The sequence below is a fragment of the Lissotriton vulgaris genome, chromosome 4_1, assembly GCF_964263255.1.
Source record: "Lissotriton vulgaris chromosome 4_1, aLisVul1.2, whole genome shotgun sequence".
NCBI lineage: Eukaryota > Metazoa > Chordata > Amphibia > Caudata > Salamandridae > Lissotriton > Lissotriton vulgaris.
In genome coordinates, this window is record NC_141691.1 from 1904036300 (window position 1) to 1904050007 (window position 13708).

Sequence of the window (13708 nt, forward strand, 5' to 3'; positions counted from 1 at the left end):
AAGCAGGCCATCTGCGGCCGATACTGTATATGGGAAGCAAAGTATAAAAATCCCACAAGACAGGCAGGTAATGCCGTCTAGTAATAACAGGTGGCTGTAAGCCAGACTGCTGGAGAGCTGCCCAAAATTTGCTGTATCCGAGGGATTTTTATACTTTGCTTCCCGTATACCGTATCGACCCAATCCTCAATGTGTAGAATTGATTCTAAAGAATAACATTTTCCTATTTAAAGATGACATGCTTAAACAAACGAAAGGGACGAGCATGGGGGCTAACTGTGCTCCAAGTCTGGCATGTTTATATGTGGCAGACTTTGAAAGCAAACATATATTTAATTTCTTAGTGCCCTTTTTTGAAAACATCTCAAAATGGTCCCGCTGTGTAGATGATGTATTTTTCATCTGGCAAGGAAATGAAGGGGACCTGTTAGAGTTCGTCACATGGCTTAATTTGGGAGATGAAAATTTGAAATTTACCTCGACATATAGCAATGAGGCCTGTGACTTTTTGGACATCAAAATAAAAAATGTAGAGGGTAGACTGGCGGTGGAGCTATTCACAAAACCATCTGATCGTAACACCATGCTTCACTATACAAGTCACCATCCAGCCACCCAAAAAAACAATATCCCATTCGGCCAGTTCTTAAGAGTGCGGCGTAACTGCACAACTAAAAATGAATATGACAAACATGCAAAAGTATTAACTAAAAAATTCTTAGAGAGAGGATATCCCAAGTCAATGGTAAGAAAAGCATATAAACGTGCCAAATATTACAATAGGGACAGTTTGTTTGAACCCAAGATTAAACAAGAAAAACAGGTGAAACCAATTGTATTAGTCACCAACTTTTCAAGTATCTCGAACAAATTAAAAAACTGTATAAACAGCAACTGGAAATTGATTAACAAGCCAGGAGAGGTCCCATTACCCAAACCGATCTTTGCTTTTAGAAGAAACAGAACAGTAAGGAATTGTCTAGTTAAAACCTACCCAAATAATAACAAAAGGAACTCAATGAGGACTATAGATGGCTCAACACCAATCGGCAACTTTGCATGTGGTACCTGCAAAAATTGCAATCTAATAATAAGAGACCCCAGTGTAAAATATAGAAATATGACCCATACCCGCAAAGCATTTTTTAATTGTAGGGCTCAAAATGTCATTTATATGATCCATTGTCCCTGTGGAAAGGCATATATAGGCGAGACCCAACGAGAAATAAGAGTAAGGTTAAACGAACACAAGTCAGCCATTCGTACAAAGAAATTGACTGCCCCTCTAGTCACACATTGGATGGAAAAAGATCACCAAGTTGATGACCTCAGATGGTGTGTCTTAGAAGTGGTGAGCCTAAACAAAAGGGGTGGAGACCTAACCAACAAACGTAAGAAAAGGGAACAACACTATATGTCGAAGTTTAGTACATACAAATCAGGACTCAATAATAAAGAGGAGTGGGAGAGATTACTATAGCCCACGATTAAATGGCAAGAAATATCCAGTTACTGTAACAATAATTCAATAGAGAAGAAAAGTAATGTAGGAAAGTCTTATATCAATTGCAATATTGAACCATTGAAAACTTTCTGAACCCGGTTTTAGAGTCAACGAACAAATAATGACTGCACCAACATCTTGAGGATGTAGTTGACACAGAATTACAGCATTGACATCGCCTTTGTATGCTTCTTCAAAAAAAGGGGTGAAAGGTAGAGAGGCATGTTGTTTGAAGCAATAAGATCCGGGATAATGTAATGCTGTTAACAATGCCTGAATATTAGGAGGGTGAAACTTGTCCTATAGTATGAGCCTGAATAAAGAATCCTGGATGCAAGAGACTCATATATTTGCACACATTTAAATACTTCACACATGTGAATAGGTTTGATGTCATTCATTTAAAAATGGCAGCCCCAAAAAAGATAAACTGCCCAAGGGGTGTAACCGGGACCCGCAGTACCGTGATAAGGGAGACTCGAAAACAGTGGCATACAGAAAGCTAGGGAAAATCCCTAAATAAAATCTGGAGTGAATAGGAGAGAAGATACGATCAAAGTGGGGTTTGCTCGACTACTACTAAGTATCAATACGAGTGAACTTTTGAGAAAATATAGAAACAGGGTTATTAACACTCTGAGACGATCTAAAATAAAATAATAAAGGGACGAGGATATAAACAGTATGTCTTAACAATAAAGTAGAACCTATGAAAAAAAACCATGATAAAAACCCATTACAAAATGGCCGCCGTGTTTACAACAAACACCGAGGTCTAAGTTCGACTTGTACTAATTATCATTACCCCCGGAATTCCCGGTAAATTGCAAATTCCGGGAGAATAATATTCTGAGGAGGTATATTATGAGAGAAGATGAGGCTTATGAATAATCAAATAGAATATTTACACAATAGTGTACAAGTTAAAGACAACACAAAGGCAAAAACTCACTATAAAATGGCCGCCGTGTTTGCAATGAACATAGAGGTTCAGACTTGCGATGCAGATAATAAGGCCAGGTGCGAGTAATTATCCAATTAAGGGGGTATATAAACTAGCGATCTCAAAGAGGGAGTTATTCACAGAAAACGCATGAAGAGGGAGTACGCCGTGCAGATCAGCTACCACAAACAAGTAAGGAAAGTTTAGATAGATGAACTTTGAAAAAGTGGCAACAGGCACAGAATACTGCCTCACTAGTGATATGTATATTGTTTAACATCTCTCCACAGTTGGCAGTAGATTGATAATACTCCATAATAGTGGTCCCTGATTTCATATTTAACAAAAGAAAAGGAGGAAATTAACCCATCAGCAGACCACTACTTATTAAGTGAAGGTAAGATCGCCCTGAAAAAATGAATTGAGCAGCATACATTAGGCTTAAAATTATTTTTTATAAAAATCTTTTGAAGTTTAAATTATAAAATTGCTTTATAGAGAAGAACGATAAAAAAGCAGCAAGTGGTAGCTCCCAGAGGCGTCCCCCAAATTTCCCATGACATCAACAGGAAGGATCGGTAAGGCCCAATTTTTAGATAAACTGGTAGAGATAGCCCATTTTGAGTCTGGAATATGCTCTATAAGACATTTCTTTCTCACATAGGATTGAAAATGGTCCCTATAAAGCAACTTTAACTGAAACCTAGTGAATCAAACATCAAAGGTAAATCTACCATTTATAAAAAAATTGGGAAAGAGAAAAAAACTTAGCAAATATACTCTAAATTCAGGGAATTTGAAAATGGGGCCACTATTTTGATTTTTCCTAGTACACAGAAGAGAAAACAACAAACATCTTCTGCTGATATAACTGGAGACTACTTGCTCCTAAGAACAAAAAGGTTTGCCAGGAAGAAAATAGAAACCTGGGTAAGAACAGTGTTCCTTGTGGGTGGAACTTTGTGACCAAGAGGGAATAGAGGTTTGAACTGTTCCCCTTTCTTTGCAAATTAATTGCAGACCACTACAATTGTGTCCCATCAAGCAATTTGAGGACTAATCATCCTGGTGACAAGTGGAAAAGTTGCTAGGTATGCTTTTTATTAATAATGCTAAGGTGTAGGATCTTAGTATAACTGGGAACTGAAGTAAGATACTCCCAATTATTACATTTCCCCTACCAAATGGTAGGGGAAATGTAATAAAAATGTAAAACATTCAATGTGCAATTATCAGACTGAAACAGGATCTCATGGAATTTATTGTAACATGTCTTTTTTAGATATCGTTGTAATGAACAAGTCCTGAAGAAGGTGCAAGATTGTCTTTGGCACCGAAACGCCGCGCCGACAGTTGTTTGTTCTCTGTTTTTATAAAATATGCTACAGTGAGATTTTTTTGAACTATGCTGATGAGCAAAGTTTAGAAATTCAACTTTTTAAACGAAGTCAAACAATATTTGATATTGATTTGTGTAGAACAAGATGTATAATGTAAATGAGATAATGTATTGTTGTTTTTTTTTTATATATTTTTAATAAATGAAAGAAAACTTTTTTTTTATTTGTGTTTAGAAATACATTCATGTTGAACCTGGTCTGAAGCTTGTAAATTTGGTAACCTGCGCATAGACAAGACCCCTTCTCCCACCTGGGAAATGTCTCTTCATGAGACACAATAATAGAAACTGATTGTAAAGTTCAGGATAAGGAGTTTTTGTTTTTTTATGATTGCTGACCCAATCCTTTTCCTGATAAAAAAGGGTAACTCCCTCCCTATGTTTTTAAAACATAAATAAAAGCCATTGTCATTTACAATGGCAATAGCTTAAACTCCCGTAAATGCGAGCCCTACTGCATTGCAAATGCTTGTCTATTAAATGTGTGCAAGGAATGGAGCATATTAATATCCTCACCTTTCAATTACTACTGTAAGCAACGCATATTAGAATACACCACACACGCATGTGCCATACAGAAGACCGCCCCACCCCTTGAGCTATAGTCACTGGACAGCCTCTTCTCAGGGCCTGAGATGCATGCCGGGGTCGAGACATCCACTTTTATTAACACAGAGGGTTTAGGCGCCTGACAGAGGGTCACTGTCACCATCACAGACACCTAAACATTGTTCCTTCAGTCTTTCAGTCTTGCATTACCTCCAACACCAGCTGAGTGACCTCTGAAGCCAGTAGTAGGAACACCTATGTATATCTGGCTGAGAAATTAACCACCTCAAGGGGACATCACCATATCAGGCGCCAGGACACTGCCAGACTGTTGGCCCAGAAATGTAAGAAGGAAGCAACCAGAAGCAGGCCTTTTTCATCTGTTCACCGAGTCAGGAGTAACAACCCCACCAGAATCAAACCTGCTCTAACCCTACAGCAATACAGAAAGAACCTAAAGACACATCTCTCCACATGGCACTACCTCCCCATTTGTAATATGATCTATGTTGTTCCCTTCGCTAGAAATAGTCTTCAGGGCAAATTTTATATTACTTCATTCAATGCAACGCAGCAACCAAAGAATTTGCACTGAAAAAGAAAATTAAATTTTGTGGCAGTTTGTGTCACTTTTGGTCAGTTTACGCACAGTTTTGATAAATCCGACCCTACATTTGTACCCCTGGGCTCTCACCCTCCCGCTACTGCAATTCATTTAATCTGAGAGTACCAGCACTTTTCAGCAGAGGCGCACCTAGAGCCAAATTTCAGGGGGGAGGGGGGCGCGGGCTACAGAAAATTTCAAGGGGGCTGATTGTTCCAGCAATATGCAGACTGGAGATCCAAGGGCACTAAGAAGGGGTGAAAACACAACAAAGGCTCGTTAGCAAGTAAATGGTCTTTAAAAGAACTGGGAAGTACTCTGGTGCGACTGTGTGTGTGCCCGGGAAGCTGTCTCAGCCCGGTCTGCCACACACAACGGGGTGTTGGAGGCCCTTTGAGCCCAATGGGCGTTGCGTGCCTGCTTCTCGGTGACAAGCAGGTACTCTTAAAGAGTCAGTAGCAGCAATTCTATATTTCCATTTAAAGCACTGGTGTTATGCACTGGGGACATTGTGCGTAGTTAATGATAACGAGGGATGTCAGTGTTTTTTTTCTTTTAAATTATAACATTAATATATACAAAAAGCTGATGCTTCAAAACAAAATCTTATTGAGGTAACGTTGTACTTGTGAAATACTGTTCATACTCTGTGGACGTTGAGTCCCATGACATGGATTTAATCCATTTGTTGGCCTCGGATGTCATCTGGTCAGGCCAATCAATTTCCTCTTCAACAGATATTTGACCCAGATGTACTACATTTCAGTGCAAATACCTATGCGACGTATAGGTGCGGTATACAATGCAAATTGTGAATATGACATTGTCAGTCATTATTTGAATGCAAAAGGATTTTTCTTTCAAAAAACTTTGGGGCAGATTTACAAGCCCATTGCGCCTCTTTTACTCCACCGTTGCATCACTTTTGTGACTCAGCAGTGGCGCAAACGATGTGCCATGGTGTGGGGTACTTACAACGTGACGCATCTGTGCCAGAAGGAGGCGTTCCTTCTCTGGGGGGCGGGGGGGTGTTCCGGCGCAGGAACGCCTCCTAAAAGTGGCTGAGTGAAATCTACAAGATTTCACTCAGTCACTTTGGGGCCCATGTTGCATCAAAACCCTGCGCCTGCTTGAAGCAGGCGTAAGGATGGACGCAGCATTAACAAGATAGGGCCACCCAGAGCCTTGCTGGAGCTGCGTCGCGCTTGCGAGCAACTCCAGTAATGTGCCACCTTTACGGCACAGATGCGTCACGCATCTGTGCCGTTTTTGCCCATTGGTGCGTCGCATTGTAAATGCGGCGCATCAATGGTGGCGGAGGCAAGGCGCACAATTGGTGGCGCATCCCTGCTAATATGCGGGGATGCGCCACTTATTGTAACTCTTCCCCTTAACCCCTTGTAGTTGGAAACCCCTGTTAAACTATGCAAAGTGGGCAGAATGGAAACGGAACCCATGGAAGGCAACCAGGATTCCACACAAAGCGTCAGTCGCTAAGTGACGCAAATTTGCGCAACCTTTTACGTGAAACTCTAGCACCAAATGAATACAGGCTCAACCAATGAACGGAGGGTAAATTGTACCATAATTCCATGGGCAATAAGTGAAACGTTCTAGAAAGTGACACATATTGTTGATTTACCCTTGGGTGGTTGTGTGTCTGCAAAGAGTTGTACAGGAGGTTGAGTAAGGAGCACACACTCGTACGCTCTTACACAATGATAAATCCTCTTTAGCGTTACGCAAACACATTTTTCTCGTAACCATGAACAGTGACGTCAGCAAGTAACACAGGATAAATGCAGAGTTGCACAGTATTTTCAGTTTGGGCCAGTGCAGCGCTACAGTTTTCCATGCGGTGTTGCATACGTTTCGGTGCATCTGGGCCTATGAACGTTTCCAATGAAGATCACAGCAAAATACTCAGGCCTGCTTCACCCCCGCCCTTCGATTCATCGGCTGCTTCCAGCGGAATGGCTGTCAAGACTGGAACACTGGCAGCAATCAGTGCCCTTTCTTAGCTGCACACTCCTGAGAATACGGCTGCCCGCGGCCCCCGCAGGGGGGCACTTCGGCGGGCAGCCACCCTTAGTGCTATTAAGGCACCTCCCCACTGGTTTCTTTGGACTCCAGGAGGAGTCCCCTTACAGGGCGCGCTGGACACGTCATGTCCGGTGCGCCGGGGAGGGGTATTTAGGCCTCGCCCGCCATGGTTGGGCCTCTTTGTGCCCGACACTCCGTTGCTGCCCATCGTTCGTCGTCACTGCGCCTCGGGACTGTTGGTGCCGTTTACGCTCGTAGCGCCATCCGTTCCTTGAGGGTAGCCCCCTACTGCCCGACTCGCCGTCTCCCACCCTACCGCGTATCCGGCTTGGGGCAGGAAAGGGGGGTTTGAGGATGTTGTAATGTTTTCTTTGTTGTTGCAGGCGGAGTTACAGGGCGATCTGGAAGCAGTCTGGGTACAGAAGGATACCTCTGCAAGAGCACAATAGGGGTGCCAGAACCAAATCACAGGAGTCTCAGGGGAGGGTCCTGGAACACTGACATCAGCACCCCGTTAGTCCTTTGGGCAGTTGTGGGCCAAACAACCGGGGGCTTGCCTTGCTACGCTCCGCCATGAAAAGGGCGCGAGTAATAAGGGACCAATGTGTCACGTGATCCAGTATGAAGCCTCTCATTCGCGATCCGTTTTAAATACCACACTTGGCTGTCAGAAAATGCCTCTTTCTCTGCCCCCTGCAGAGTTGTCAGCTAGAAATGGAAAGCCGAGGAGCAAGGCGCTTGACAGCGCAGACCACCGCAGGGATGGAAGCCTGGTGAAGGGAGAGGGGGGTGGAGGGGTGGTCAAAGGAGGAGCCCGTAGAGTAGCAAGGATATCATTGGGCATGGTGCAGGGAAAATAGCACCAATTATCAGGGTTAAATGGCCCGAGGGCTCTGGGACCGGTGCCACTGCACCTGCTGCACCAGTAGAGGATATGCCTTTGGGCTCCACGTTTCTGCTCTCCGTTTGAGTACACTGAAGAGATGACATAAGGGAACTCAGCCGTTTGTGCTCTCTACCTCCTGAGATATGTGAATTATTAGGTGCAACTCAGCTCTTCATCATAGTGAGATCGGCAAAAAAGCATCCCTGAGCAAGGGAGCGCACATTATTGTTTAAGACTAATTTTGCACATAAGGACTTAGAAGCAGTGTGGTTTGCGCGAGCGCTATAGAGTGTCTAAATTAATAAAATTAAAGAACCGGCCATTGCAATGTCAGTCCTGGCACAAGCAGTGCCCAAGGGAGCACGGTTCATGCACAACTTTTGTTTCTGTCGTGAGAAATGAAATCTGACCTACTTGTGAGACTTGCAGCAAGGAAGTCACTATTAGCTGCACATTTATATATTCTTTTTTAAAGCGGTTCTCCTTTCAAACAGGCGACAGTAGCATTACCCTCCTGTGTTTACCGTGCCCAGAGCAGGGTGCCAAGAGAGGAAATCTCCGCTGTAAGCAAACATCCCGTTGTATTATTCAAGGGCATTGTGCGTTAAAGGGTGTCACAAGAACTATCCGCGCTTTGATCCGCAGCCACTAAAGCTAAGCGGGCTACAGTACCTGCTGCTGCATTCCTACCTGTCGCTGTGTCGACGCTCCGGCGCAGCCTTTCATCTTCCAGTGGTTGATGAAAGTATGGCTAGTAGGCTGTGAAAGGGTAGTCAAGTCAAGTCAAAGAATTTATATAGCGCACTACATACCCAGAGGGTCTCAAGGCGCTTAGGGAGGGGAGGAGGATTACTTGTCAAATATCCACGTTTTAAGTTGCTTTCTGAATGCTAGGTGGTTCTGGGTAAGGCGAAGGTAAGTGGGGAGTGAGTTCCATGTTTTAGCAGCCAGGTATGAGAAGGATCTGCCTCCCATGGTGGTCTTGTTGATGCGAGGTACAGTGGTGAGGGCTTGGCTGGAAGAGCGTAGTTGGCGGGAGGGGGTGTAGAAGGACAGTCGTGAGTTGAGGCATTCTGGTCCGATGTCGTAGAGTGATTTGTGTGCGTGGGTTAGCAGTCGGAAAGTGATCCTCTTATTGACGGGTAGCCAGTGGAGGTCTTTCAGGTGGCCAGAGATGTGTTCGTTGCGCGGGATGTCTAATATGATCCTGGCTGAGGCGTTTTGGATTCGTTGGAGTTTCTTCTGGAGTTTAGCGGTAGTACCTGCGTAGAGGGTGTTTCCGTAGTCCAGTCGGCTCGTGACCAGAGCATGGGTGACTGTTTTTCTGGTTTCGGTGGGGATCCAGCGAAATGTTTTTTTGAGCATGCGGAGAATGTTGAAGCAGGATGAGGATACGGCGCTGACTTGTCTGTTCATTGAGAGTGAAGAGTCCAGGATAACGCCTAGGTTCCGTGCATGGTCTGTCGGGATGGGTGCTTTTCCAAGGGCTTCCGGCCACCAAGAGTCGTCCCATGCAGAGGGGGATGTACCTAAGATGAGGACTTCTGTTTTATCTGAGTTCAGTTTCAGACGGCTGTGTTTCATCCATTCGGCAACTTCTTTCATTCCTTCGTGTAGGTTAGTTTTGGCGGTGCTGGGGTCATTGGTGAGAGAAAGGATCAGTTGAGTGTCATCCGCGTAAGAGATGATGTTGAGGTTGTGTTGGCGGGCGATGGCCGCGAGGGGGCTCATGTATACGTTGAAAAGGGTGGGGCTGAGTGAAGATCCTTGTGGTACGCCGCAGATGACTTCAGTGGCCTCTGACTTGAATGGTGGGAGGCGGACTTTCTGGGTTCTTCCGGAGAGGAACGAGGTGATCCATTCCAGTGCTTTTCCTTGTATTCCGATGTTTCTGAGGCGTTGTAAAAGGGTGTTGTGGCAGACTGTGTCGAAGGCTGCAGAGAGGTCGAGGAGGATGAGGGCGACTGTGTCTCCATTGTCCAGTAGAGTTCGAATGTCGTCTGTTGCTGCGATGAGGGCGGTCTCAGTGCTGTGTTTTGCTCGGAAGCCAGATTGTGAGGAGTCGAGGGATTTGTTGGCTTCGAGGAAAGCGGCGAGCTGGTTGTTGACGGCTTTCTCGATTACTTTGGCCGGGAATGGAAGGAGCGAGATGGGGCGGTAATTTTTGAGTTCGGTGGGGTCCGCTGTGGGTTTTTCAGAAGGGCGGTGAGTTCAGCGTGTTTCCAGCTTTCCGGGAAGGTGGCGGAGTTGAAGGAGCAGTTGATGACATCTCGGAGGTGCGGTGCTATGACGGAGTCTGCTTTGTTGAAGATGTGGTGAGGACATGGGTCTGTGGGGGATCCTGAGTGGATGGAGTTCATCAGGCGGATGGTGTCCTCAGTGGAGATTGGGTTCCACTCGTTGAGGGTGTTCAAGGGGGGAGAATGTTCAGCATATGGTTGGGTGGGTTGGTCTCCGGGTTGGTTGTCGAAGCTGTTGTGGATGTCTGCAACTTTGTTGTGGAAGAATGAGGCTAGGGAGTCGCAGAGGGCTTGAGAGGGGGTGATGTTGTTGGAGTTGGCCGAGGGATTGGTAAATTCCTTGATGATGTTGAAAAGTTCCTTGCTGTTGTGGGCGTTGTTGTCAAGTCGATCCTTGAATGCTGTTTTCTTGGCCTTTCGGATTAGTTGGTGGTGTGTGCGGGTGGCGTTTTTGAAGGCGTCCTTGGTGCTAGTGGTTGGGTCTTTTTTCCAGGCCTTTTCAAGGGAGCGGCAGAGTTTCTTGGACTTTTTAAGATCATCGTTGAACCATGAGGCCTTCTTGCTGCCAGGTTTGTTTTGACGTTTTTTCAGTGGTGCTAAGGTGTCGGCGGTGTTGGATAACCATAGGGTGAAGTTGGCGGCGGCTTGGTCTGGGTTAGAAGAGTGGGCTGGGGTGTTTAGAAGGAGCGATAAGGAGATCTGGTCGATGGTGATTTTGTTCCAGTTTCTTTGCAGAGTTGGTTGGAGGTGGTTGATGGGTTTTGGCTTGTTGTAGGTGAAGTGAACGCAGCTGTGGTCAGTCCAGAGGAGATCCGTAGTGTGGCTGAAGGAGACATGATTGCTGGAGGTGAAGATGGGGTCGAGTGTGTGACCTGCGATGTGGGTGGGGGAAGTGACCAGTTGTTTAAGTCCGAGGTTGGCGAGGTTGTCCAAGAGAGTGGTGGTGTTGCATACTGGCAGTGCTTTGACACTACAGACGCTAATTAAAACACGATCAATTAGCCAAGTTTCGCCCCATCAACAACCACCGCAAAAGCTCAAGCATTGGATGTGAGTGGTGTGCACGCGTGCTGGTGATGATAAGGGACTTCACAGTGAATGGCAGCCTTTTCAGAAGAAACAAGCATTGGACATGAAACACAAAAAAATAAACAAGAGTGGTGTGCACGCGCGCGCGACGGGGAAATGTGCTGTGCACGTCGTGCGTGCACTCTTGTGCGCGTTCTGGCAAGCTGGTCTAAATGTCTCCCCAACAGCTCATGTGCGCTGACTCAGAGAGACCTAAAAACTGCATGTGCAAAATCAGCAGATTAAAAATCCCTGCCAAACCCCAAACATGTGTACAAAAATTCAATCTGCAGCAAAACCACCAGTACATCTTGTGCTAGAAGACCACTAATGTCCCTCAATTTCATCTCTGGTTTAAGGACATTTTCAGTGTGATGAAGTTAGACATTTCCGATTATCCATCTGCATTGATGTCGTAAATCAGCTGAATGCAGTGTCGGTAATGTACCTCTAGCCCTTCTGGGCTTGCTCAAACGAACAGAACAGGCACGCACACAAAGGATGGGGGTAAAATATGTTGCATTCCCTTTTAGTCTTGTGGTTTAGGATCAGGAATTTGAATTATTTATTTATTTTATTTATTTTTATTTGTGCAATTTGTTGAGCGCACGTTTACCCAAGGGTGTCCTGGCGCTTTGACAGAAAAAAATTGAAGGTTGGGCCCGGGATTAAAGGGATTTAATAATTGAACAACCACGTCTTCAACTGCTTCCTGAATGATAGTAATGTTGGAGCATTTTTTAGATGTCCTGGCATGGTGTTCCATAATTTAGCAGTAGCTACTGCAAAAGATCTATCACCCCAAGTTGCTTTTTTAGTTTTAATTACTTCCAGGAGATTAGCATCAGCAGATCTAAGATTGCGTGGAGGTCGATAGGGATGGAGGGCATCTTTAACCCCTTCTGTGCGGCGCCGATTCCCCCCCGGTGCTGCGCTCTAATAGAACCGGGCGTGGTCATGACGGAACGGTTCCGTCATAAGCACATCTCGACTGATGCTCATGACGGAACCGTTCCGTCATGACCATGGAAGGGGTTAAGAAAGGCTGGTGCTTTTTCATGAATGCTCTTGAAGGCAATGCAGAGGGCTTTGAATTTAATGCGTTGTCTGATTGGCAGCCAGTGAAGATTACGGATAGTATTGGAAATTGGCTTGAATTTTGGGATACCTGTGACGAGTCGTGCTGCCGCGTTTTGGACTAGCTGAAGTGTGTTGACTACTTGTTCTTGGGCGTTAAGCATAAGTGCATTGCAGTAGTCGACTCCGGACATTAGTAAGGTAGAAATCAAGGTATTTATGCTATTTAATGGGAGATAGGGCTGGATTTTTTTTATCATTTTAAGTATGAAAAAAGAGGCAGAAACTATAGAGTTGGCTTGTTGAATAAATGAGTTTGTTATCAAAGATAACACCAAGATTTCTAACCTTTGTGATAGGATTGGGCGGGGGGCAAAAATCTTGCGGCCACCATATAGAGGACCATGCAGGGGTGAGTTTCCCAAACTCCATCACCTCGGTTTTATCCGAGTTGAGTTTCAGACAGTTTGAGTGCATCCAATTACATATGGCAATCATTCCTTTTTGGAAGTTATTGGCAACCTCCATTCCATTGTTGTTGATAGCCAGGACAAGCTGTGTATCGTCTGCATACGATGTAACTGCTAGACGATGAGCTTTGATGATCCTCGCTAAGTCCGTCACATAAATGTTAAAAAGTGTTGGGCTTAGCGAGGATCCCTGGGGGACTCCACAAGGTAGTGTAAAGGAGTCCGAAGAGAATGTGCCCATGGAGACTGATTGCTCTCGGTCTGTCAGGAAGGACGCCAGGAGTGAGAGAGCATCAGATGATATTCCAGCTTTTCCGACACGGTCGATCAGAATGGAATGATCGACTGTGTCAAAAGCCGCGGACAGGTCGAGTAGTATGAGCACCGCGGCGCCTCCTTTGTCAAGGATCATTCTCGTCTGAGGCTTTTATTAATGCTGTCTCCGTCCCATGTCCCCTCCTGAAGCCAAATTGGGAGGCGTCTAGACAGTTGTTAGAGTCTATATATTCAGATAGTTGAGTGTTCATAATTTTCTCAATGATCTTGGATGGATAGGGAATGCATGCTATCGGTCTGTAACTGGTTACTTTGGAAGGGTCTAAAGTAGTTTTCTTGAGTAGAGGCTTAATTACTGTTTTTTTCCATATGGTAGTATAAGTACAGGATGAAATCATGGCGTTAAAAATGTTTGCGAGAGCAATTGAAATCTTCTCTGGAGCCGTTTTAATGACTGAAGGTGGGCAAGGATCATCGGGTGAACCAGAATTGGTAGACATCATGAGTTTGTGAATCATCTCAGGCGAAATGTGACTAAATGAAAAATTGGGATGATTGGGGATTATGGGGGGGGTTGAGGAGAGTGGATTTGAGCGTGGTGTGGGTATAGGTCTGATGTGCATCGTTAGTAAGTTTGTTAAAGTTGGAA